Source organism: Diabrotica virgifera, chromosome 4 (genome assembly GCF_917563875.1).
Source record: "Diabrotica virgifera virgifera chromosome 4, PGI_DIABVI_V3a".
In the NCBI taxonomy this organism is placed as follows: domain Eukaryota; kingdom Metazoa; phylum Arthropoda; class Insecta; order Coleoptera; family Chrysomelidae; genus Diabrotica; species Diabrotica virgifera.
Genome location: NC_065446.1, coordinates 115,469,970 through 115,496,314, shown reverse-complemented (window position 1 = coordinate 115,496,314; position 26,345 = coordinate 115,469,970). Strand labels below are relative to the sequence as shown.

The window sequence follows — 26,345 nt, the reverse complement described above, 5'->3', positions numbered from 1 at the left end:
ATCATTCTCTTTGCCTTATTCCTATGCGGGGTCGGCTTCTCTAATTGCATTTCTCCACACAATTCTATCTTTTGTCATATCAATGTTAATCCCATTTACCAACATGCCCTGCCTTATCATCTCCCCCCAAGTCTTCTTTGGGTGACTAACGTCTCGACGTTAAACATGACCAAACTATCTTAACCTATGCTCTCTCATTTTGGCATCAATTGGAAATCTTGCTGCCACACCTAGACTTCTCCTAATATACTTACTTCTAATTTTATCCTTCTTTGTCACCCCACTTATCCATCTAAGCATTCTCATTTCCGCCACATGCATTCGTTGTTCCTTTCTTTTTCACTGCCCAACATTCAGTTCCGTACATCATATCCGGACTTATGGCTGTTTTATAGAATTTTCCCTTCAGCTTCATTGGAATTTTTTTGTCACACAACACACCACTCGCTTCTTTCCACTTCATCCATCCAGCCCTAATTCTACTGCATGGATCTCCAGCTATTTCTCCATTACTCTGTAATACCGATCCTAGGTACTTAAAACTATTGCTTTTCACAATCATTTCACCATCCAAAGATACCATTTTATTTGTAGTAACTGCATCTTTAAATGAACATTCCAAATACTCTGTTTTTGCCCTACTAAGTTTTACACCTTTTTCCTCCAGAGCTTGTCTCCACTGTTCCAGTTTTTGTTCTAAGTCTTTCACTATTTCCTATTAACACTACATGATCAGCATACATTAGGCACCATGAAATACTACTCTGTAGTTTCGCTGTTATCGGGTCCAAAACTAATGAGAATAAATTATAAGGACTAAGCACCGAGCCTTGGTGCAATCCTACTTTTACCTGAAATTTATCAGTCCCTCCCACACCTGTGCTAACACTAGTCGTTACTCCCTCATACATATCTCTCACAATCTTTACATATTCGCCAGGGACTCCTTTCTTATTGAGTGCCCACCACAGAATCTCTCGGGGAACTCTATCGTATGCTTTCTCATGAATATCATCTGGTCCGACTGCTTTTCCTTTCTTTATTTTTTGAAGCGCTTGAAGCACTTTCTCGTTTGGTATTCTGGTAACCATTGCTGTTACTGTCTCCGTTAAATTCTTCATTTAATATACTGTCAAAATATTTTCTCCATCTCTTTTTGACATCCTTTTCGTGAATTAGTATTTTATTATTTTCATCTTGGATACATCTAATCTGATTAAAATCTCTTGCTTTCTTTGCTCTCTGTTTGACTATTTTATATATCTTTGCTTCGCCTTTCCTGGTATCAAGTTGATAGTATAGGTTTGAATACGCTTCTGCTTTAGCTTTTGCTACTGCTACTTTCGCTTCCTTTTTGGCGACCATATAGTTTTGAAGATTTATATCCGATCTGGTTTCTTCCCACTTTGTATATAATTTTCCCTTCTCTTTTATTTTTCCTTGTACTTCATTTGACCACCACCAAGTCTATTTATCCTCAATTTTCTTTCCTGACGTTTTCCCAAGTATTTCAATAGCCGTCTCTCTAATAATATTGGCCATTTTTCTCCAAATTGTGTTAGGGCTTCCTTTCATGTTCCAACATATTTTTTCTACTATTCTTTGCCTGAATAGACCTTCTTTTTCATCTTTTAGCATCCACCATGAAACAAAAAAAAAGGAATTTCTGTTGGAGTGTAAGTAAAGAGAGTAATAAACTCCAACAGAAGTAAGAAAAAGAAAATAAACTAGATGTAAGCTATTGGAACAAAAATGTGTGGCTTCTACGTTGAGAAGCCGAAGTAACCAAAATACTACTGTTGCAGTAGTATTAGTAGAGAAATATGCAAAGATGAAAGGAGTAAGTGGGATGAACTGATAATAAAAGTATTAATAAACAGGAGGCAAACTGAATAGAGTTGGCTAGCCAGAGATGCATGAGAACAACTTGACACTCAAGGATGGATACGGCTCGTTTGCGTGCCTGTCGAAGAACAGTAGCTCAAAGTAGATAATGATGACTATGAAAGATAAATATTAAGATAAGGATAATGTACTGAAAATGTATAAAGATGGATAAGTGCTAAAGAAGAACAAATTAAATAACACTAACAAATCATGGGCGCCAAGAAAATGATCTTCGATTACACTCCCAGGTATCTTACACTGCTGTCAAATATTAAATATAATAAAAATGTAAGTAAATGTAAATATAAGGAATAATAGAAATGATATGCAAAATAAATAAACATTTATTAAAAAATAACTACTAGATTTTTGACAATCTCTGAGTTAAACAATGCATGTAATGTGACTTTAACATGACAAAAGTTATCGTTAAATATGATATACAATATAACAGCAGTCCTGTTATATGTGTGTAAAAAAGATATACATCTTACTTATATATTATAGGGTACAACTCACATGAGACTTCTACCAAATGGTTATATTACGCTTGCTACGTACCACTAAATTGAAACAGAGAAAGGTGAAAATAATACAAATAAATAGGCACAAGCCTGACTAAGAGAAAATACAATAATGAATTAATCAAAAATTAATGAATAAAAGTTATAGAAATGAAGTTAAGATAAATACCGAAACGACGAATTAACCGAAAAAATGAAGTAAAGCGCATAAATAATCAAATATTTGGGAACAAGCAATTAATATTACAAAATAAATATCAAACCATTAATAAAGTAAAAAAAACCTAATTTTCTCTAGGCTTATTCCTTGTGCACACAAGTAACTTACCATAGATACAATAGTTTGGGAACCTAATACATTAATATACAAATATCTGAAAAAGTAATTAATAAACACAGTGCATTAAACCAAATGTCTGAAGTATAAAACCAATAGTTACTCAAAACACAACACTAAATGTTCCCAAAACAAACCCAAACGACTCCTAAAGGTTGCTGCTGCATCCTCGAAAATGAGCACTAGGATGGTGCCAAATCATGCCTCCTTTACGCCCAAGTGTCCAGACGAAAATGGAGCTGGAACACTTCAAAAAATGTGTTCCCAATGACATACTCCCAGTGACTTATGTTTGGAGATTGGCCTCTCGGTGTTTTTAAGTTTTCACGTGGGTGGCGTGTGATACGATGATGTTATGCTAAAAACCCCATTGGATTAATTCCTTCTTTCTTCCCAAATACTCCTAGATAAGTTTGGTGATCCATAATTCAAAATTCACGCATTTGAACTATAAAACGAGGTCTAACCTCTAAATTTGATTTCACACGCCATCCATACTAGTCGAATCTTCAACCAAAAAATGAAAGTTCCCGTTCTTTACGTCTGTCACAAGGACGAAGTAATATCCACCGCTCCCAACCCACGAAACTAACAGGTAGTTTCCAGTGTGTTGAGGTATGGTGTCATAAAATAAATATTTTTAAGATATAAAAGAAAATAATAGTTGTAAATGGGAATTACGAGCAAATTAGAGAAATTTAATTAAGCGATCAAGAGAAAATAATTATAAAACTAATTAAAGACCTAATTTTGTAACGTGAACCGCTACAACCACTTGATCTTTTGTGGTCCTCTCCGATATTTTTGTTTAGTTTCGCTTTTTACTTCGATGTATTCCAGAATAAGCAGCTTATGTTGTTGGCTTACTGTCTCACTAACTATTACCTTGCAGTCCTTGCATTCACGTATGTCTTCTTTCCTTATCATGAAGTAGTCTATTTGGGATTGATGTTGTCCACTTTTGTAGGTAATAAGTTGAGTTTCTCTTTTTAAAGAATGTATTAATAATCGTCATCTCCAATGCTGTTGCTAATTCAAGCATGTCATCTCCAGCTTCATTTCTAGTTCCAAAGCCTAATCCCCCATGTATTGTTTCATATCCTGTCTTGGCTTGGCCCACATATGTATTGAAATCACCTCCTATTATAACTTTCTCCTCTGCAAGAATATCACTCAATACGTCTCCTAATTGGTCATAGAAAACTCTTCTTTCATTCTCACTCAGACCTGTTTGAGGAGCATACACACACAACATTCAATACCTCTTTATCAATTACAAATTTTACTGACATCATTCTATCACTAGTTCTTACAACTTCTACTACGTTATCTTTCATTTCACTATTAGCAATTATACCAACTTTATTTCTAGTGTTACTACTCCCCACATACCACAATTTGGATCCTTCACCTAGTTCTTTCGCCCTTTGTCCTTTCCACCCAGTTTCTTGAATACAAGCAATTTGAACTCTTCTTCGTTTGAGCGCATCCACTAACTCTAGACTCTTACCTGTAAGACTACCAAGATTCTAAGACCCTATCCTGATTTTTCTAACCTGTAATAGTGTTCCCCCTGAGATAGTCCTCACCCGGAGATCCGAACGGAGGCTCATTTTACTTATGGAATATTTTATCTCAGGAGATGCCATCATGTCAGTATAAGGGTCGATTTCTCATACCTGCGTTAATCTATGGTTCAGTTGAACCAGGTTCACCCGTGATCTGTGGTTTTGTTTGAAATGCATTTCTCATTGCGCGTTCATGTCAGCGCTCGTTCTACAGCTTTCGAGAAATGCCAATAGATGGCAAAAGGTAAAAAACTGTCGCCATTTTGAACTACCATTTTTATGCTTTTTTTGAATAAAGTTAAATTTAAGTATTTATAGTCAAATAGTCATTTTAATAATTATAAATAAATATTATAAAAACAAAAATAATGTTATCGTTTATCGTTAGGCTTAATATAATAAAATAGGATATATTTATATTATGACCGCGTTTCGTGTTAATACAACGCATGCGTAGTCCATGGAATCATCTGAACTGAGTTCTGAAATCTTTGAACGGCCGAATTCCACCGTTCAAGCATCGTTCAAGTTTAAACTGCCATCGGTTGAACGTGAATTGAGAAAGACGATTTTGACTTTAAACTGACGTTTACTAGAAGTTCAGGTTAAACTGGAGTTGAACTCGATATGAGAAATTGGCCCTAAGTGTTTATTGCGTTGGAGAAGGTCTTTTCATTATTATGACCTGAAAAGGTTTTTTGGATATTTGATGCCTGAATGCCTTTTCTACCAGCACCATACCCTGCCCTGCACGTTTAGGCAATACACCACCAATGCAACCAAAGTGCAGTAATACCCCACACCCGCCTGCATTTTTCTGTATAGGCCAGGATCCCTACTGTAAGGACTGCCCTATAAGCCAATGTATTGTTGCCTGTATCCCGCCGCTAGGAGGCACGTCCTTTATTCGGGATACTGAATAAAGTATCTTATTACTTGTATATGATCTATAAAATAATGCTATAATCCTTCCTAAATCCTGCCTGTTCCCGAGGCTGATAACTATTCAGTTTGTTTGTGTGTCGCTGTATAATTGAGTCGCTCAGAAGCAGAGTGGCCTAAGTGTAAAATTGATGTTTTGAGATATCGGCAAATAAAGAATTGAGCTAAAAATGAAACCAGTTTTTTTTATTAAACAGTATTATTTTATTCACTTACACAAACATTTCTGGAACCTAAGACATTATATGAGTCGAATGCGCAAAAAATTAACAAAAAAAATCTTTTTTTTCTATAAAAAAAAGTCAGTTGGGCCACTATGTCAAATATTAAGCTTTTACGAAAAAACATAAAACTTTCACTTGGGTCACCTATTCATCTGTTTCCGATCCAATATCATTATCTACTGCCTCCACGTTTGTCTTCAGGTTTATGTAAAATTCATGATAGACCGGCGGAATGTAAGGAAGAAGACTCTGAAGGTCTTTATACTTTAGTTGCTCTATGGGTCTTCCAGCAGGATAGAGGATGTCCAAGTAGAAGTCTTCTCTTTTTATCTGAAAGACGTCTGTTCTTTTTTTTGTGACGTCAACACAATTAAATAATACACTCTCGTTATTAGAATACTTAAAATAAATTTTGAATGGCTCTTCTGATTTGAACATTAGCCACTGTATTTTAAGCCATTCTACTTTTATATCTTGCTCTCCTTTTTTTCGGTTTGTAAGTAACTTCTCTAGTTTTTCAGTACACTTAAAATTTTCAGAGGTAATTTTAAATACCTGAAATTTGTTCTTCTTTTTGGAACTGGAAATAACTTTCACCCAATCGTCTGGCAAAAAAATGTCTTTAAAATATCGTTTTTGTTTTTCGATCACTCCAAAGTCTCTGTCACATGGCAAATAGGAGTGACCGGAAACTAGAAACTTGTGATGTATGACTGTGGGACTGAAAGTATTGGAGACACTCATGTATGTACAAATAGATGCCAGTTTAATATTTCGATTTTGACCTCCGCATTGGTCGCTGTACAAGATCAAAACTGGTGTGTTAACATATGTTTTTACGTAGTGTAAAATGCAAGAACCAATTTCTTGTGGGCCACGTGAGGCTATGCCTTCATGCCATACATACATGTGTATCTGTCCTGTCGTTAGATTGTGGATGCCAAAACAATACGTCCACAACTGTCTCTTGTAATAAGCCACTCCTGTAGAAATACTAGGAGTAGCTAAAGTTTTCATTAAATCAAATGCAATTACTGTTGTGGTATCTTTATTCTTGGCTGCATCTTCCTTCATTCCACTTCGAGCTGCTTCTGCCTTCCGCAGGTGTAACTCTTTCTCTATTTCCATTCTGCTTTTTTCTACACCTACACAGCTTTTTATTTTCATGTTATAAGCGTCACATCGTTTGCAAGTGTCAGTGAGAGGATAACGGAAATGAAGATTAACATCTTCATTAAATATTTTCGAAAAGATGAATTTGGATACCTTCACTTCTGGTTCTTCACCTTGCACATACAAATCAAAAAGTTTTGAGATATTTAAATCAGGTGACAGATACTCTCGATTAGGATTTTTGTTGCGGCTATAGTGTGATGTATATTTGGCAAATTTGTTAATGAAATCTTTTATATTTTGGATATCGGTTTCCCTTGTCTTATTCTTAGGGGGGTGCTTGCCTCTTTTATCTAGTGGCGGAGTGATTAATTCGCCACCTATTGATTTGTTTATTAAAGCTCTGGTGAGCCTTCCATCTGAAACTTGTAGAGCTTTTTTGAAAAATGATTTACAAACAGTTACCATATCACCTGATTCTTTCGGTAATGTATAAATTCGTGTCTTAGAACGTTTATTATTGTTTTGAGCTGCTGTATGTCGACCTTTATTGACAACATTTACTTGTATATTAGTGTAAGCAGTCTGTAAATTAAAATCAGATAAGTTGTAGAAACTTTGGAAAATATTTTTTCTTTCTTTAAGAGATAACAACAAATGACACTTTCGTGGACAGCTGCAAACTCCATGAAAAAATTGTTTCTTAGACACAATTCTACCACGAGAATTCAAATATGATTTTCCTGAATTTCTTTCCAACTTAGACTTAGATCTTTTCCAAACTGAATTATTTTTCTTACGTTTTTTACCCCTACTTGATCCAGGTTCCATAAGTCCATCTTCTGTGAAGCTTTCCCTAGTTGTAGAAGACTCAGCATCAGAAGGTGGATGGAAGTCAGAGCCAGAATCTGTTTCAAATTCACTGGGTTCACGAGTACTGGATGTATCCGACAACGGCATTTCCAAACTATAACAAAAATATTCTCTATTAATTATTAATTCAAGTGATCAAATGTCTGTAAAAAAAACTTTTGAATAAAATCCTTTACAAAAATGTCTTTAAGTTAAAGACTAACCTATACTTTTGGCAACATCGCTTAGAAAACCATAAACATACCATAGATATTCATACCTATTCTGTAACTCATTTCGATGATAGAAGTCAGTAAAATCGAATAGAAGTGACCAAGTCGAATAGAAATAGTCCAAATCCGTATTCCATAACTACTTCGGAATCTCTACAATCGTAATGTGAATAGAAATCACTTCGACAGCATTTACCCTGTCGAGATGAGATTCCGATTATCGGAATTGTGGTTGACGCAAGCGCATTTTGTTTTGTTTTGACGTTTATATTTTATATATAAAAATAATTAATTACATACTACTTATTTATAATTATTTATAGTATTTGTACCTTTTTTTAGCTGCTTAATTTTTAGTCTGTGGTGTTATTTGTTTAGAGAACTATATATATTTCATTTAGACATGTTGTACGAGTATGAATAATTGGACCTAACCTTATTTATTTGCTACTTGGCGTCTGAATGTTTCCCATTCACATTGTTGCCATATTTTGTTTGTATATTTCTTGTACAATTGCAAGCAATGGTATAATGCACAAGAATAGCTTGATAAATAAATATTATACCAGTATACTTGTATATTTATCAGTCAACGCTCATAGCCTGAACAAATTATAGAAAAGATGCCATTTTTGGGAAAAGTTGTTTAGCAGTTATTTCAACTGAAATCGAATCTTAAAGATTGCATATTATTAGTAATATCAATTTTAAATAATTTATTAATAATAATGAATTAATAACATCAATTTAAATATCTTTGATTTAAAAGCATTTATACTTCTTATCTTCACTTATCTTTTTTATTTATCAGTTTATCTTCTTTTTTATATCAATTTTAATTAACTTTAATTTAAAACCATTTATCCTCTTTCAAGCTTTTTGCATCCAGTATTTACACGAATATTTTATTTACTTCTCAAAACTTTGAGGATAGTATGAAGAAAGTATGAAAACATTGAGGAAATGGCAACGGTGTCATATCTCAAGTAACAAAATAAGTCACAGAACACAATTTCGCTGGTTACTGCGCGGCTGCCACCTCCTCAGAACCGCGTGAAATAGAAGTCAGAGATTCCGATTACGATATGAGTTACAGAATACCGATCCAAACACAAAAATGACGCGATAGATATCAAACATTCCGATTTTGGGTAATTACGATTCGACTTGGTCATTTCTATTCGATTTGTTAAAAGTTACAGAATAGGGCTGATTATGAAAATATGTCTAAGTAGAAAACTAGCCTGCTTTCTTCATTTTAAGGTTATAATTTTAAGGTTATAATCTTAAAAAATTTAGAATCCTAATTTAAATTTTGAGCCGAGATATTTACAATCACTATTAATTTACACTAAAATACAATAATTTACTCACCGTTGCTCAAGATTGCACAAACATAAACCGTATAAAAGGCTGATAGTACTTTAAAGAACGAATTAACGCTAGACGAGACTGATACAAACACACAAGGCAAGAGTGACAATGTCTAAAATATCATACTGCACACTGGCCCAACTGTCACTTGGGCCACGTTTCCATAACTAGATCATGTGAAATGTTTACGTAGCCTAACTGTACAAGTCGCGTCATCTCTTGGTATACAACTAAATGTTAGTTGAGCCACTCTGAAATGAAAGATATGATAAAATGCCACCTATTGTACTACCTACCTGAATTATACAAAAAAATCAGTTGGGCCACTCTGCTTCTGAGCGACTCAATTATCTTCACAAACAACTTATACAAGGATCTATGGTTTTCTAATTTATATTAATTTCCTTTTTAAAATATCAGTAGTATTACAGTTCCTTTGTCTAACATATCCAGTGGTCCAAAATCATAGATAAATAATATAGTATTACCGGATCCAAAATTATTGTCATCATAATGGGCTCCGAAGGACAGACATATATACCGGGAGATATTAACAGAACTTCAACCACGATTCTCTAAGTCCTGCCCTTTGCAATACTGGAAGGCTAGAAAAGGTACTTACAATTTATGGAAAAATCCACGGGTTTCCTGTGACATTTTCCTGTGAAAATTAGATTTTCCATGAGGAAAAAAATGGGTAGTTGAGATGAATTTCTGAGTCCTGTCATATCCATAGAAAGACAGGATACTATCAATTTTATGAAGACAATTTTTTGGACAGGAGGGTTGCAAAAGGACTAAGAGTGTATATGGATATACGAACATGTAATGAAAATAATGAAATTTTCATAATTTTCTGAGTCCTGCCAACTTAATAAATTAAACATAGTTATTTGAAAATGATCGAAAAAAATGTTGGCATGACGTCTCCTAATGTTAACTGCATTTGTCGCTTGGAAAATTCTGTGGAAAATTTTCACCCTGGTTCCGTGATTTTCTGAGTCATAAAATAAATTGTATAATAAAATAAATAACTTAAGAAGACATTATTCAAAATGGCAGGGTGTTTAGTTACTCCTTTTTTACTACACATTGTTAAAAATGTGTAAGAAAATTCGTGGAAAGTTACACGATTTTCTGAGTCATGCAATTTTGGACATATCTCAAGAATGTTAATATAAAGCTATTTACAAGGAGGCAGGATGGTTGTGTAGTTATTTCGTATATAAAAATAAAATTTTAAGTGAGTAAAATTTTTGCAGGTTGTTATACAAACATATTCATATGACCACAATTTTCTGAGTAATGCCATGTCAAGTATGCTTAAAAACACTAATCTAAAACCGTTTACAACGTGGCAGGATAACCGCAAAGATATTTAATACATAAAAATTAATTTTTATATCGTAAAAAGAATCGTAATGTCTCGGATTTTTACACACCCTTCAAATCTAATACCAAACTGTAACCTATTTATTTTAAGCGCTTAGATCATATTTGTATCTAAGTAAACGTAATAAAAGTAATAGGAAGAAAATCAATAATTTTACAATTAAATGGTTATAGTAGGGATTGTACCTATTAAACAGGGTGTCCAGAAACTCTTCTAACAATCGAAGCCTGTAGATTCCTCAGATAATTTTAAGAAATTTAACTCAATTCACCTCGTCCGAAAATGCTTCCCAAGAAAGCTAGAGCTCTTTAAAGATGGCGTATTCTAATTAGTTTTTTTTTAAATAGCTCCAGAAGACTTCTATTAAGAAAAACAAAAACTGGTACACCTATTTATCTTCCAGAGATAAATCTATTCCATCATTTGTCAATTTTTAGTACAGGTCATGGGCGTCCGTTTACGGTAGGGAAACGGATATTTTATCGCATAACTTTTCTGTGTTCAACTCTTAAGCACTTTTGACACTGGATTATTAAACTATGGGGTATTCTTGTACTAAAAGGTACTCTTGCTTTAAGTCGGTAGGATACGCCGTGTTCTAGAAAAATCGATTTGGAAAATTTTTCGGTTTTTGAATTTGAAAAAATAAATAAAAAAAACTATTTAGAAAAACGAAAACTGGTAAGTTTGTTTCTCTTCCAGAGATGAATATTTTATCAATTGTCAATTTCTAGTATCGGTCATAGGCGTCCGTCTTGGGTAGATCAACGAAATCTCATAACTTGCTTTAATTGTTAAGCATTTTTGACAGTAGAGTATTAAATTATGAGGTATTCTAATACTAAAAGTTACTCTTGCTTAGGTCGGCAAATACACCGTTTTTTTTAATTTTTTTCAAATTTTTCTTAAATTCAAAATAAGTAAAATTTTGAAATTGATTTTTCTAGAAAACGGTGCATCCTACCGACTTAAAGCAAGAGAACCGTTTAGTACTAGAATAACTCACAATTTAATAATATAGTGTCAAAAATTCTTAAAAGTTAACGACAAAAAAGTTATGCTATAAAATAACCGTTGCCCTACCCAAAACGGACTCCTATGACCGGTACTAGAGATTCGCAATTGATGGAATCGACTTATCTCTGGAAGATAAAAAGGCGGACCAGTTTTTGTCTATCGAAATGGAAGCGTTCTGGGGATAAAAAAAATCTAATTACAAGGCGCCATTTTCAAAGAGCTCTAGCTCCCTTAAGAAACATTTTTGGATTACGTGAATTGTGTTAAATTGTCTTAAAATTATCTTAGAAATCTTAAAATTATATACAGAGTGTTCTATTAAAAAAACATAAGTTTGTGTCACCTTGTCAATACGGGTAGCCCTGTATATTAGAAAATATTTTTAAATTATGATCCCCTCTTTGCCCCATGTTTTACCTAAATAACTTTTTTTCGTATCTCTTACGACAAACGAGTAATTGGACTTTGTCACACTAATGCCCCACCCTGTATACGAAATAACTATAAAACCATTCTGCCCCTTTGTAAATAGACTTATATTAAGATTCTTAAGACATATGCAAAATGGCATGACTCAGAACATCGTGTAATTTTTCACAAATTTTCTTACAAATCTAGGACTCCTGCCATCTTACAAAAACCGATTAACCTTCCTGCCGAGTACCGAAAAAGTATTGATTGCATTTGAGTATTATAACTTTTTAAAGGCAGGACTCAGAAAATCACGGAATCAGGGTAAAAATTTTGCGCATAATTTTCCAAGGGACAAGTATACTTAAACAGTAGGAGATGTCATGCCAACATTTTTTTTGATCATTTTGAAATAACATGTTTAATTTATTTAGTCCAAGAAAATCATGAAAATTTCAATATTTTCCTTACATGTTTGTATGGGCGGAGGTAAATTCCTCACCAACCAGTAGAACCATATATTCCGACAGGTATTTTCCTCACCAAGTTTAAGGGTTCGTATTAATCCGGTAGGTATTTTCCTCACCAACTCACTCAGGTAATAAAATAAAAAATATAGATGTAATTTAAGAACGATTATTATGAAAGCATCCGAAATCCGAATAAAAGACATTCATTTCCTTACGTTGTAATAATAGTTTATAATATAGATAATGTGTAAAACGTATAACTTATTATTTATTATTTACTCTAATAAGAAACACACTTTACAAAATCCATTATAGTCGTTTGATTAGACTGATAACTTATTATAGTTATTAAGGTACCAAGGGCATTATAAGGATAATAACGCTTGAGGTCAATAGTGTATAGACCGAGGGCCTTCGGCCCGAGGTATATACGTTGACCGAAAGCGTTATTATTTTATTATTATAATACCCGTGATGCCTTCAACGTTTAATGTCCGACTAAATTATTCTTTATATGCAAAAAATTTGAATAAATTTTGAATTAATTAGTTTTCGAATAAGTACATTTACCAGAAATAGTCGTAACGTAATTGTGGTAACCATAGTTTTACTTAGAGTTTTATTTGTCAACTTGACAGTATTTAACTCGTTATTTAAATTTAATAGGCACTAGAGCGTTATTTTTCTATAACACCCCCTTGGGCGTTATATCGTACTTAATAGACTTCGAAATAAGGTCATTATTTGTCAAATAATGGACCAGTCGTACGTAAATTTTCTACATTTTTCTCAGCTTACTTGCAGACTGCAGTAATAAAAAAAAAACATTTTATAGTTTGCATGACATTAAATCAAACACAAAACAATCTGATACGTCTTCCGGTTTTATATAATGTAAGGCCAAAAGTATGTTTCAGCCTACTTCAAAATCAATTGTATATTCTGATGTTAAATCAAAAGACTGAATTTTCTATACCAAGTTTGGTGTACTTAGGTGATATCTTCAATCATGTATAGTGTTTGGACACATTTGAATGATTGAATTATGTATAAATATAGCCTTTTCAAAATCTACAAAAACTTTACTAGGATTAAACTCAATTTCGAGAGCTTTAAAAATTTCTGACATTAACAAATAGAAAAGATTGTTTTAAGTTTCTGTTTTTTTTGTTTGACAGTAAAAAGTATAATAAAGAAATACGAGTATAATGCCCATTAATTGGCCCATGAATCGTGAATAATTTCAAATAATATGTGGTACGGTAATTGTGTCATACATATAATATACGAGAGGGGCAAACTTATGGAATAAATTAATTTTCTCTAAAACGGACAATTTTGGAGAAAAACCCCGAAACAAGTCGATTTTTATTTTTAAATTATAATTTTTTGGGCTATATTTTCATAGTAGTAACGTCATCTAACTGTGCGTGATCACGAAATCAATAATTTTTTTCAATGGGAATAGGGGTCGTGTGGTAGCTTATTTGAAAGGGTGTTTGTTATATTCTCTATTCAGTAATATAAACATTAACGTAATTATTGATTGATTGATTGATTGATTGATTGATTGATGACGTCACTAATATGAAATATAGATATGCCAAAAAATTGTGATTTAAAAATAAAAATCGACGTGGTTCGGGGTTTTTTGTCCAAAATCGTCCATTTTAGAGAAAATGAATATATTCGATAATGTTGCCCCTCTCTGTATAAAATTCAATGTTGCTAAAAATCTTATATTTGTTTCACATTCACAACTAAATACAGTTATCTTACTTTTGACACAGTTTATAAAGAGAAAATTTTCCTCCTTGGTTGTTCTTTGAGCTCAAATTCTTGAACCTCATCAATATTAATATTGGAAGGAAGTCGACCAGGCATCATTTCCGTCGATAATTATATATATTTTTTCTCATGTAACAGACATCAATCGTAGTAATTGTTTCAGGCAAATTAGCTGCAAGCTCTTGGCGAATGATTTTTGGCGGTTTTTCAGTATATTCTCTTCGGTTTTACGTTTACAAGAGTTAGAAACAATTTTTCGATCTATTTTCTGCAGATCTGGTTCATGATTATGTTGTAGGCTACTTCTAGTTATTGTAAAATTTGCCCCAATAGTATTCAATTTCGCACTAAAAGTAATTTTATTACCTCCAGAACACTTCTTCACTTTCAAAAACTTTCACCTTATAAAAAATAAAATTTTCAAATACCACGATTACTTTCTCTTAAACATGCCATTTTTGTCAAAATTCCAATTATGACTAAAAATAAAATACTATAAAATTAATTAATCAATTATTATAGGTACCTACTGTACTTTTATAGTAGAAAAATAATTTCCTTGAATGCCTTTTAGTAAAATCTACCTGAAACTACCATTTCAGTTTTGGTGAGGAAAATACCTGTCGGATTATGATATACCCTTCCAAACTCAGGTATAAGATTATTTTGGTGAGGAAATTACACCCGCCGGTTTGGTTTGTTTGGTTTGGGGCGGAGGTAAATTCCTCACCAACCAGTAAAAACATGTAATCCGACAGGTATTTTCCTCACCAAATTTAAAGGTTCCTATTAATCCGGTAGGTATTTTCCTCACCAACTCACTCAGGTAATAAAATAAAAATATAGGTTTAATTTAAGAATGTCTATAATAGACATAATAATAATTATGAAAGCATCCGAAATCCGAATACAAGACATTAATTTCCTTACATTATAATAATAGTTTATAATATAGATAATATGCAAGACGTATAAATTATTATTTAATATTTACCATAATAAGACAGACACTTTACAAAATCCACTCTAGTCATTTGATTAGACTGATATCTTATTAATACTACATTTTTCAATTCCAGTTTAACTTGTTTATCTTCGATAGGTTTTGCAATATGCAAACTTTAAATTTTAACATACGTATCTACCTAAAATTCTTTAATTTTTTCAAAGAAAATATATATGGATGGATGCGTATTACAAAACGATAAATAAAAATGGTAATGAAAAGATTCGCAAACATTCGTAATACGAATAACAGAAGAATTTGCCTCTGTCCACAAATATCGGGAGAATATGGCATTTTCGTCTATATAAGTTTAAACTAAATAATTAACATATCTATCTTAAATTTCATTTGGGGGCGTTCAAGTATTACGTATACGTAACGCAGTTTTTGAAGATTTTTGACCCCCCCCCCCCACCAAGGGGCGTTACGTAATACTTGAACGCTCCCTTTCCTGGTTTGCATGACATTAAATCAAACACAAAAAATCTGATACGTCTTCTGGTTTTATATGTAAGGCCAAAAGTATGTTTGAGTCACTTGCCTCTTTCAGAATTATTTTTATATTCTGATATTAAATCAAGAGACCAAGACATTTCTATACTAGGCTTAGTGTAGGTGAAATTTACAACCATGTATTTCAGTGTTCGGACACATTTCAATGACTGCATTCCTTTTCAAAATCTTCAAAAATTTTACTAGCATTAAACTCAGTTTTGAAATTTCTGATTTTAACAAATAAAAAATATTGTTGTAAATTTTTGTTTCTTTGTTTGGCAGTAAACAGTATAATAAACAAATATAATGCCCATTTATTAGCCCATGCATAATGAAATAATTGCAATGTGCCATCCATATAATAAAATTCAATGTGGATAAAAGTCTTATACGGTCGGAAAAATGAAAGGATACCCATGAACGAACATATACAATACGCTGTATTTCCTGTCACCGTGTCACAAAGAAAATTGTCCAGTGCAAGTACATGTAACAATAATTATTACATGTACTTGCGCTGGCCAATTTTTTATGTGACACGGTGACAGGAAAATACAGCGTGTTTTATATGTTCGTTCATGGGTACTCTTTCATTTTTCCTACTGTATTTGTTTCACAACTAAATACAATTATCCTAGTTTTGACACAGTTTATAAAGAGAAAATTTTCCCTTTTGGTTGTTTTTTGAGCACACCCCGTCACAAATTCTTGAACCTCATCAATATTGGAAGGAAGTCGACCAGGCATCATTTTTCATCGATAATTATATATTTTTTCTTATGTAACTGGCAACAATCGTAGTAATTGTTTCAGACAAATTAGCTGCAAGTACTTGGCGTATAATTTTTGCTGGTTTTTCAATTCTCTTCGGCTTTACGTTTACAATAGTTAGAAACAATTTTTCGATCTAACTTCTGACAATCTGGTTCATGATTATGTTGCCGGCTACTTCTAGATATTGTAAAAGTTGCACCAATAGTAAAAAATTTCGCACTAATGTTATTTTATCCTCCAGAATACTTCTTCACTTTTTAAAACTTTCACTTAATAAAAAATAAAATTTTCAAATACCAATACCGCGTAAGATTTACCGTAATCACGTTCTATTAAACATGCCATTTTTGTCAAAATTACAATTGTGACTAAAAATAAAATACTATAATTAATTAATTAATTATTATAATTATAGGTACCTACTGTAATTTAATAGTAGATAAATAATTCAATTGAATGCCTTTCAGTAAAATCTACCTGAAATAACTGAAATAACCATTTTGGTCTTGGTGAGGAAAATACCTGGGGGATTATGACATACCCTTATAAACGCAGGTAAAAGATTATTTTGGTGAGGAAATTACACCCGCCGCCGGTTTGTATACATATATACTCCGTTAGTCCGTTTGCAACCCTCCTGCCCAAAAAATTTTCTTCATAAAATCCATAGTATCCTGTCATTTTACGGATATGGCAGGACTCAGAAAATTCATCGCAAAACCCTATTTTTATTTTTTGGGAAAATCTAATTTTTTCAGGAAAATGTCACAGGAAAGTTGTGGATATTTCCACAAATTGTAAGTACTTCGTCTACCCTTCCACTATTATCCGTTCTTTAACGGCAAAATATTGCAAAACCTCTAAATTCTAAAGAACCGCTTGGATTGGCATGAACTTTGGCATACACACGGCTAACAAGTCAAAGAAAAAAAGTGATATTCTGCCGATATGTGCTTTTGCCCTGGAGGTGGTTTTCACCCGCTCTTGATGATGAAAAAATATTCGTCCAAAGTAAGTCCGGAAATGGATAAACTGACTAATTTTAAGTAACTTTTGTTCTATAGAGTTTTTTCACTAAGTCAATACTTTTCGAGTTATTTGCCAGTAAAAATGTTCATTTTTTCAACAAAATAACCACGCTTTTAGACGGTTCTTCGCAAATAACTCAAATAGTAAGTATTTTTTCGAAAAAAATTTTTTAGCAAAAATATAGCCTATAAAAAGTTAAAAAAATGGTGTATATATCACGTCTCTATACCTAGTAAAAGCAGAGTTATAGCTAATAAAAAATAGGTTCATATTCTTCAAGTTCCAAATGGAATACTTTAACGTGAAATAACCAAAAATGAAGCACATTTCGGGGAAAACTTATTATAACTTATTTAAAGTGTTTAAAGAAAGCTTCATTTTTGTCTCATAAAAAAAAATTCTAGCATCAAAAGTAAACAAGTTACGCTCAAAATAAAGTTAGTAAAAAAATTGGGAAAATCACCCCCTAATTAGTATCTCAAATGAACTTAATTGTTACGACTTCACAAGTTTCTTGACTCGTCTATGTTTTTTTTTATGTAATCTGTAAGTTTCATCGGTTCAAAGTCATTATTTTTTAAAGGGCTGTAGTTAAAAGGGGTTGAACGAGTCACTGATCACGAATGTATGCAAATTTAGAAACACCAAATCTTAATCAATTTTTGTCTAACAGAAAAACAAAAAAATACATGATATTCAGAAAATCAATGTTGACTTTTTTTTGTTTTTCGAGATTTTTGGTATCTCTAACAATTTTTAAATTATTTTGAAAAAAAGCATATTTTTCAAAATTAAAAATTTTTAAAAATTTTACTTTAAAACCAAATTTTTTTAAAAATAAGCACTTTGAATCGATGAAACTTACAGATCATATAAACACAACATAAGTAAAATAATTTGTGGAGCGGTAACAATTAATTTCATTTAAGTTGCTAATTAGGGGGTGGTCTTCCCGATTTTTTTTGCCAAAACAAAAGGGACCAACTTTATTTTGAGCGTAACTTGCTTACATTTAATGCTAGAAACTTTCTATAAAAACAAAAATAAAGCTTTTTTAAACACTTTAAAAAAGTTAAAATGGGTTTTCCACAAAAAGTGCTTAATTTTTTGGATATTTCACGTCGAAATATTCTATTTGAAATTTGGGGAATATGAATATATTTTTCATTGGCTGTAACTCTGGTTCTACAAGGTCCAGTGACCTAACGCGTACAACATTTTTTTTACTTTTTTACAGGCTATATTTTTGCTAAGAACGTTTTTTTCGACAAAATACTTACTTTATGAGTTATTTGCGAAAAACCGTCTAAAAATGTGGTTATTTTGTTGAAAAATTAACATATTCACTAGCAAATAACTGGAAAAGTGTTGACTTGGCGAAAAAGCTCTATAGAACAAAAGTTACTTAAAATTCACCCCCAACTGGGGGTGAAAGTCACCCCCAGGGCAAAAGCACACATCGGCACAATATCACTTTTTTTATTTGACATGTAAGCTATGTGTATGCCAAATTTCATGTCAATCCAAACGGTTCTTTAAAATTTAGAGCAAAAACCGTGAAATAATGGACTGACTATATTGCAAAAGGCAGGACTTAAAAAATCGTGGCTGAACTTCTGTATAATATCTCCCGGTCTAATAGCTATATATGTCTATCATTAATTCAGATATACTTGTCAGTTTATGTCAACTTTGACTATGTTCAGATATACTTTTCAGTTTACTTAAAATTTGACTTTTCAAGTTTTAGTAAACAAAATTATCATAAAAAATGGTTTTCACGGATGAACAAAAGCGATCTGTGCTTGAAATGTATTGTAGAAATGGCCAAATAATTAACAGAGAGTGGGTTTACTCCAATCGAGATGCTTTTGAAGATGAAGATTGAAGATTTTTTTAATGAATTTCCCAATGTTGCGGTTCAATATTTAAGTCTTTTGCAGAACTATTCGTCACGTTGTAGATGTTTATAGAGAAACGGAAAGCAAAACTCACAAGCCAGGTTTGTTTCGACAAAGACTACATAATCAGAATCATCGTCGTAGGTCCTAAACAATATTATAGACTCAATGAGACAAATAGTTACTGTAAGATGGGGTTACTTTGATCAAAATTAATCTTTCATCGCACCTAGCAATTATAAAGTTATGATTTTATTTTTGAAAAAAATATATTTAAATCGGTTTTTGACTTAGCTATTACACTATATAAAAATATTCTCAAAAAATAAAATATTTTAATAGAAAAAAAAAAAGATAAATGCCTGATCAAAGTTACACTTCAAGTGGGGTTACTTTGATCACACATACAATTTACCTGATATTTGTATTGTAACCCCTAAAATTAAAAAACAAAATATTAGAAAAAGTGTTGTTATGTTTGCTGATAATTATAAACAAAAATAGGTGAAAATTCAAGGCTAGGTATTAAATATATATAAAAATTTAACATTTCTAGGCTTTAATTAAACACGAAAGCTTTTACAGAGAAAACTAATCAAAGACAGAATTAGCAAAAGTATGTCGACCTCTGTGTATTATACAAGAATCTACAGGTCGAGCAAGTCTCGTAAATTTCACGATTGCGAGCCACGCTTCACGCAACCGTGTTTGCGTACTTGTGTTTCGAGTTGCGTGGTCGTACGGAGTTATATTTACCAATTCGCGCAATCGTACTTGAGACGCTGTGTCAGGTGAGGTGTTTGAAAATTTGTGTAACTTGATTCTTGATTCTGTGGTGTGAAGGTGGTTAAACTTTTGGTTTATTTTTTTTTCGCAGAAAATTTTTAGATGAAGTAATTTATGATGAAGATAACACAGAAAATACAAGAGGGCAGCATACTTTGCAAAACAACTGTTACAATTTGAAATCAACAAGTTGTTGTCTTGCAGGTAAAAAAAGTGACTTTTAAAAAAAATTATATCTTGGAAACTAAAAATTATTTTTATTTATAATTGAAACATGTAAAAGTATAGTACTCTCAAAAAAATTTCAGCCAAAAATATTCATTTTTGTAGAGTTGACTGCAATTTTTCGACAACAGCCCTTTTTTGCGGTGAGCAGCCTAAAAGTCCAGTCTCATCTGAAATCAAAGTTTCTTGTAGTTTATACCTCTGGCTAGTGAATGAACAAAGGATTTTTAATTAGATGAGGTCATTTTTGTTTTATAAAAAAAAACTACTTTAAAAATGAGAAAAATTGGGGTCAAAAATGTGTTTAAACTTATGTAAAATATTCAAATTTCATTTTTTTTAATTCCTTTGTTCATATTCTAGCCAGAGGTATAAACTACAAGAAACTTTTTGATTTCAGATGAGACTGGACTTAGTTATGCTGCCAACGCAAAAAAAACTTAAACTCTACAAAAATGAATATTTTTGGCTGAAACTTTTTTTGAGACTACCTTAAGTACTATACTTTTACATGTTCCAATTATAAATAAACATAAATTTTAGTTTTCGAGATATAATTTTTTTAAAAAGTCACTTTTTTTACCCACAAGACCTATGTAACCCCTTAAAAAAATGTTTCGAAGAATATGTTTGATGGCCAAGATGCATACATATATTTAGAAGGAAAGTTCCTGATTTCTGTAGTATAATACATAATACCAAAGAGGAAGTAGCCCTAAGCGCCGGACTCCACTTGCGATTTGTAGTTGTGAAGATTGAACACATTCTTTCAAATAGAAGTCAATCCATGATTATTTAGTCACAAATGGATTGACTTGTATTTGAAACAATGTGTTCAATCTTCCTGATTACAAATCGCAAGTGGAGTGCGGCGGTAATAACACCAAAATATTCCATATAGGTCCATAGAAGGTACACAGACATTGAAAAATTCCTGGAATATCCCCGAAAACATGTTCCCTGAACATCCCAGGAAAATCCTGTGTCAGCATTTTAAACATTACCTGAATGTCTTATTGGAACATTCCATGAATGTCCACGAATGTTCTCTGGACATTCAAAATATATTTTGTAGACATTCCCTGGATATACCAGAAATACAGTGATGAGCGCTCTAATAACCGGCAAAATAGCACAAAAGATGTATTAAGTAGTGAGATAAAAAGACATGAAACTAGTCGAGCTGGGAAATTTAGCGATATTAACTTATATATTTAGATTGTATTGATTGTGTACCACCTTCAGACGTATCAGACGAGTTTGGAAACTACCACTGTCACAGTGACAATTTTAGTTGACATACTCCTCCGATATGTGTAAAGGTGGGATCAATATAACGTAAATTTAAAGGTTAATTTCGCTAAATTTCCCAGCTCGACTAGTTTCATTTCTTTTTATCTCACAACTAAATATGTTGCCCATATTTTGCCGGTTATTAGGGCACTCATCACTGTACATCCTTGCTGATGTGACAATACCTCCTATCTGTTTTTTCATGAGTTTTGTATGAGAGATGGAAAAACATGTTTTAAGGTCACCTCCTGTGTTCATATGTAAGTTTTGACTTGTTTTGTAGTTCATAGATAGTTTAATTTACTACAAAACAAGTCAAAAAATATCATATGAAAACAGGAGGTGACCCTAAGACAAGTTTTTAGTCTCTCTTACAAAACTCATGAAAAAAAAAACAGATAGGATGTATTATTACATCACTGACGATATGTGGCCATACCAAATAATACATCCTTGATAAATATAAACATTTTTATTGAACAAAATCTTTTCATACATTTTTTTAATGCAATTTACTGATATTCCTAAATATTTCAGAAAAATGTGTCACATTTGCTTTGTAAACCTTTCTTTTGCCTTTCGTAACCATATTCCGTTTCCTTCCTGGTTTTTTGTAGACCACTTCTCTCAGCTGATTCTAAAAAAAAATAAAATAAATGGTAATTTTTCTATCCTTTACAATTAACAATCAGAAGAAATATTATTTACAGATAATGATATGCATAATAATAATAGGTTTGTTCTAGCATCAGTTTCAAACAGTTTGAAACCATCAGCGAATAGTGGACCAGCGCGAGTAGAGGGGATCGCACTGGTGACTGTATTATGTTCTTTTACTGACCAACTGTTTGCTGACGGTTTTTGACTAGTTTGACTGTTTGCTAGAATAAACCTATAAATAATGAATATTTTGTATTTTGACAATGACATCTGATGTGGAAGTCAAAACATTAATAAAATTATTTTTTCAAGTTAACTTTCACATGCGCGTCTTAAAATTGTACTTTTAATACTTATATCATAAATAACTATTAAAACTATCTTAAGAGGAAACAGTATCGATCAACAGGTAGCGAAAATGTGTTCCAAGATTGCGGCTGTAATTTTGAATATTTTTTCGAGATATTTGGCACACATATTCTTAATATAATAAAGAATGGCGGTACAGAGCCCAATTTGAAAAATATATTAATATGTGGAAATTACTCTGTAATTAAATACAATATAAAAAAAACGAGCTTGTACCGCCATTAAGAAGAACAAAAAAATACACTTTCTTCAAATACAACTTTTTTATCCGATTTTGTGTTATTTTGGAACTACTAAAATGTTTTATTTCATTAGTAGTTCCAAAATTACACAAAATCTAGGCATCGGATAAAAAAGTTTATTTGAAGAAAGTGTATTTTTTTGTTCTTCTTAATGGCGGTACAGGCTCGTTTTTTAAATATTGTATAATTACAGAGTAATTTCCACATATTAATATATTTTTCAAATTGGGCTCTGTACCGCCATTCTTTATTATTTTACGAATACGTGTGCCAAATACCTCGAAAAAATATTCAAAATTACAGTGGCAATCTTGGAACACGTTTTGGCTACCTGTTGATCGCTACTGTATTAACTTAAAACATTGTAATTTGCTAAACCAGTATATTTTACTCTACTACTACTCTACTAGCTACCTCATTTTCCAGTTTCTAAAGACTTGTTTACATGGGTAGAGTTTTGAGGAGAGTAGAGTAGCGGTAGTACTCAACCAAAAATGGCTTGATACCATTCACATGAGGAGAGTACAAGTATAGTACTGATGCTAGTATAGTGAAACCGATTTTTGTATTTTTAAACACTCTTGATTATAAGTGGACCTTAAATTCTTAATTTTTTGCTTAAGCTCGTTTACTCCAAAGCCCCCTTTGCCATTCTTTCGACGATTTCATCCTCCGCAGCTTGCTGCAAACTTTTATTTCTGTAGTATACACTACCTAAATTCCATAAACACTGGTATTCGCCGTATTATAGCTCTACAAGTTTTAAAGTTTCATCTTCGGTGAACTTCATTTTCACTATTTACACAAAACACAATTCCAGCCAGAATGACAGCGCCCCCATGTACTCTCCTACCTACTCTATTCTGCCATAATTGAGCGTGTTCCATGGGTAGAGTGTGCAGCCGAGTAGACATTTTGGCAGTAGTGGTGGTCATAGAGTAGTTACTTTGCCATAGGTTGCTAGTCACTCTACTTTAACTCCAACTATACACTCTACCAGCTATTCTACTGTGCTGAGCATTTTTACAGGTAGAGTTACTCTACTCTATCAAGTACTTGCATCATTACTCTACCCGTGTAAACAAGTCTTAAATCTACTGAATGAAAATCTACTTAATCTTAATCTACTCTTAATGAAAAATGTCTAAAATCATTTACCCACCTAGTATTATTGTAGAATTTAAGACAGTCCAGTGCCTTATAAATAATTTCAATATGAATATTTTTTCCTTTAATTCTCCTTTGATACCACTCCATTTTAGATTTTGGGGAACTTATTTCATTGTGTTTATAGCCCATATTTATTGAAGGAATCTGGAGATTGTTATTATCGATTAAGTCGGCTGGTTTTCCTATTTTCCTATAAGATTAAAATGTTAACATCTTCAAAAATCGTTACTGTTGTAATTGTAACTTACCAGATATAAAATGATTACAGCAGACAGGACAGGAAAATTTTCATTTCGCTAGTAAAACCTGTACATTGTATTGCATTTAACCATTGTTGTCTCTCAGATACCTTATTTAGTTCAGTTTAAAAGTGAACTGTATCTTGACTTTACAATTACTTTGCATTTCACACTTCAAAACACAACACCAATGAAGCATATTATCTTTCTAAATTAATACTTCCAGAGAAGATGTTAAATTAATCTTTGTACAACACAAAATTACAAAGAAATACAACTAAAATTATCTAAAACTCATGAAGAACAGATAGAATAAGATTTATCTTTTACACCCAGTAGCCATATTGAGAATAGTATACCTTCATATTATTATGAATCACTGAATCAGTAGAAACGATTATTTAAATTTGGTAAATATAACTCCGCACGACCACGCAACTCGAAACACAAGTACGCAAACACGGTTGCGTGAAGCGTGGCTCGCAATCGTGAAATTTACGAGACTTGCTCGACCTGTAGATTCTTGTGTGTATTATAGGCTGACACAATTTTAAAATGATATTATGTAAGGGTACTTCACAAATATCGTTAACATGTGGAAAAATAAAAGTAGTATTTTTTTCACCATATGTCCTCATACAATTATATAAGATATGACTGTTTTGCTTTATCTGCTTCCAATTTTTGATCTACAAATTTTTTAATTTTCTCAGTTTTTAACGGTTCGTCATAAATAAACTGCACCTTACGAAACAATCTTTTTCGAGATTATCAACACTAGGTTTTATAAAAGGAGAATTTTTTATTGGTCCCATACCAGAACATTCACCAATATCATTTGATATATTTGAACTTTCGTTCTTTCCATGATGTTTTGTACTACCAGTTTCTTTCTCATCAGAAATTAGTTTATCAGTTTCAGATTCTAGTTTGTCATGATCGGACTCTTGTGCGTCGTGAATGCTAGAATTTTCACTATCACTGCTCTCAATTGTGCTCTCAATTGTTGCTCTTACCCGAATCAACATTTACTAGTTTCTTTCTTAGCGGTTTGGACGTATTGTTGTCGTTATTGCCAAACCTTTTTCCTTTTAGAAAATTCGTTAGGACACTTTCTACATTTTACACAATTTCACCGTCGTTTTCATTTGAAGGTAATTTATTTAATACTTTACATTTATTAAGGAGATATGTACCTGTAGCAGCAAAACTGTTTATTAAATTTCGCCGTACGGCAGATTCTTCTTTATCGCCTGTACGTGGCTCACTTGACCTGTGTTTAGATGGTTGAAACTTTGATTTATCCATCTGATCTAAACACTGTCTTAAAAGGATAGGAAAACGATTTTTAGGCACAATAGTTAGACGTAAATTTTGTAGTTTCCAAGTTGTTAGTGTAGCACGCCATGCGCTCTTTATGGGTCTAAAAAATCTACATCGACATCTATGGATTGGCACAGATGAGTCGAATTTGGCACAAAGCAAACGAAACTGATGTTGTTCTCATTGCATGGTTTTATTACATCCCCATCTAAGTGTGAAGAAAGGTTATCTCCTAAGAGTACTTTTCTGCCTTGTAATCTTTTGGCATGCGGTAGAAAGGAGTTCATAAATTAGTCGCGAAAAGTGACTGTATCTATCCAACCGCTAAGTGTCCTATTGTATCTACTGCCTCTCGAACAAAATGGTTGATCGCAACAAGGTGCTCCAACAGGACCATTTTCTTTCCACACTGTCGTAAAGATGGGTACTTTTATAGATAATGTAAGGAGGTAACAGTATTCCACTAGCAGAACCACAAATCATTATATTAGTTGCCGTCTTGGAATGATTACATATTTTTTCGGGGTATTTTACCACTCGTTTGTGTACTCCCTATTTTTTTCCTGGGTCGTCAGATACATTGTACTCATCATAATTAAATAAGTTTTCAGGTTGTACATCTTTTAAAGTATCTGATAAGTTTGCAAAATAAGCCTCAATCGTTTCTCTGGAAATTTTACTTCTTACTTGTTTAATGTTT

The 26,345-nt window shown here is 32.5% G+C and overlaps 1 long non-coding RNA gene across 1 annotated transcript; it reads right to left on the bottom strand.

Annotated features, from left to right (window-relative positions):
• Positions 1–22,227: 22,227 nt before the first annotated feature.
• On the bottom strand, positions 22,228–24,770 carry LOC126883110 (uncharacterized). Its single transcript, XR_007697502.1, has 3 exons — positions 24,332–24,770; positions 24,076–24,273; positions 22,228–22,279 (listed from the first exon to the last, which is right to left on the bottom strand). It is a non-coding gene; the product is annotated as an uncharacterized LOC126883110 (long non-coding RNA).
• Positions 24,771–26,345: the final 1,575 nt, after the last annotated feature.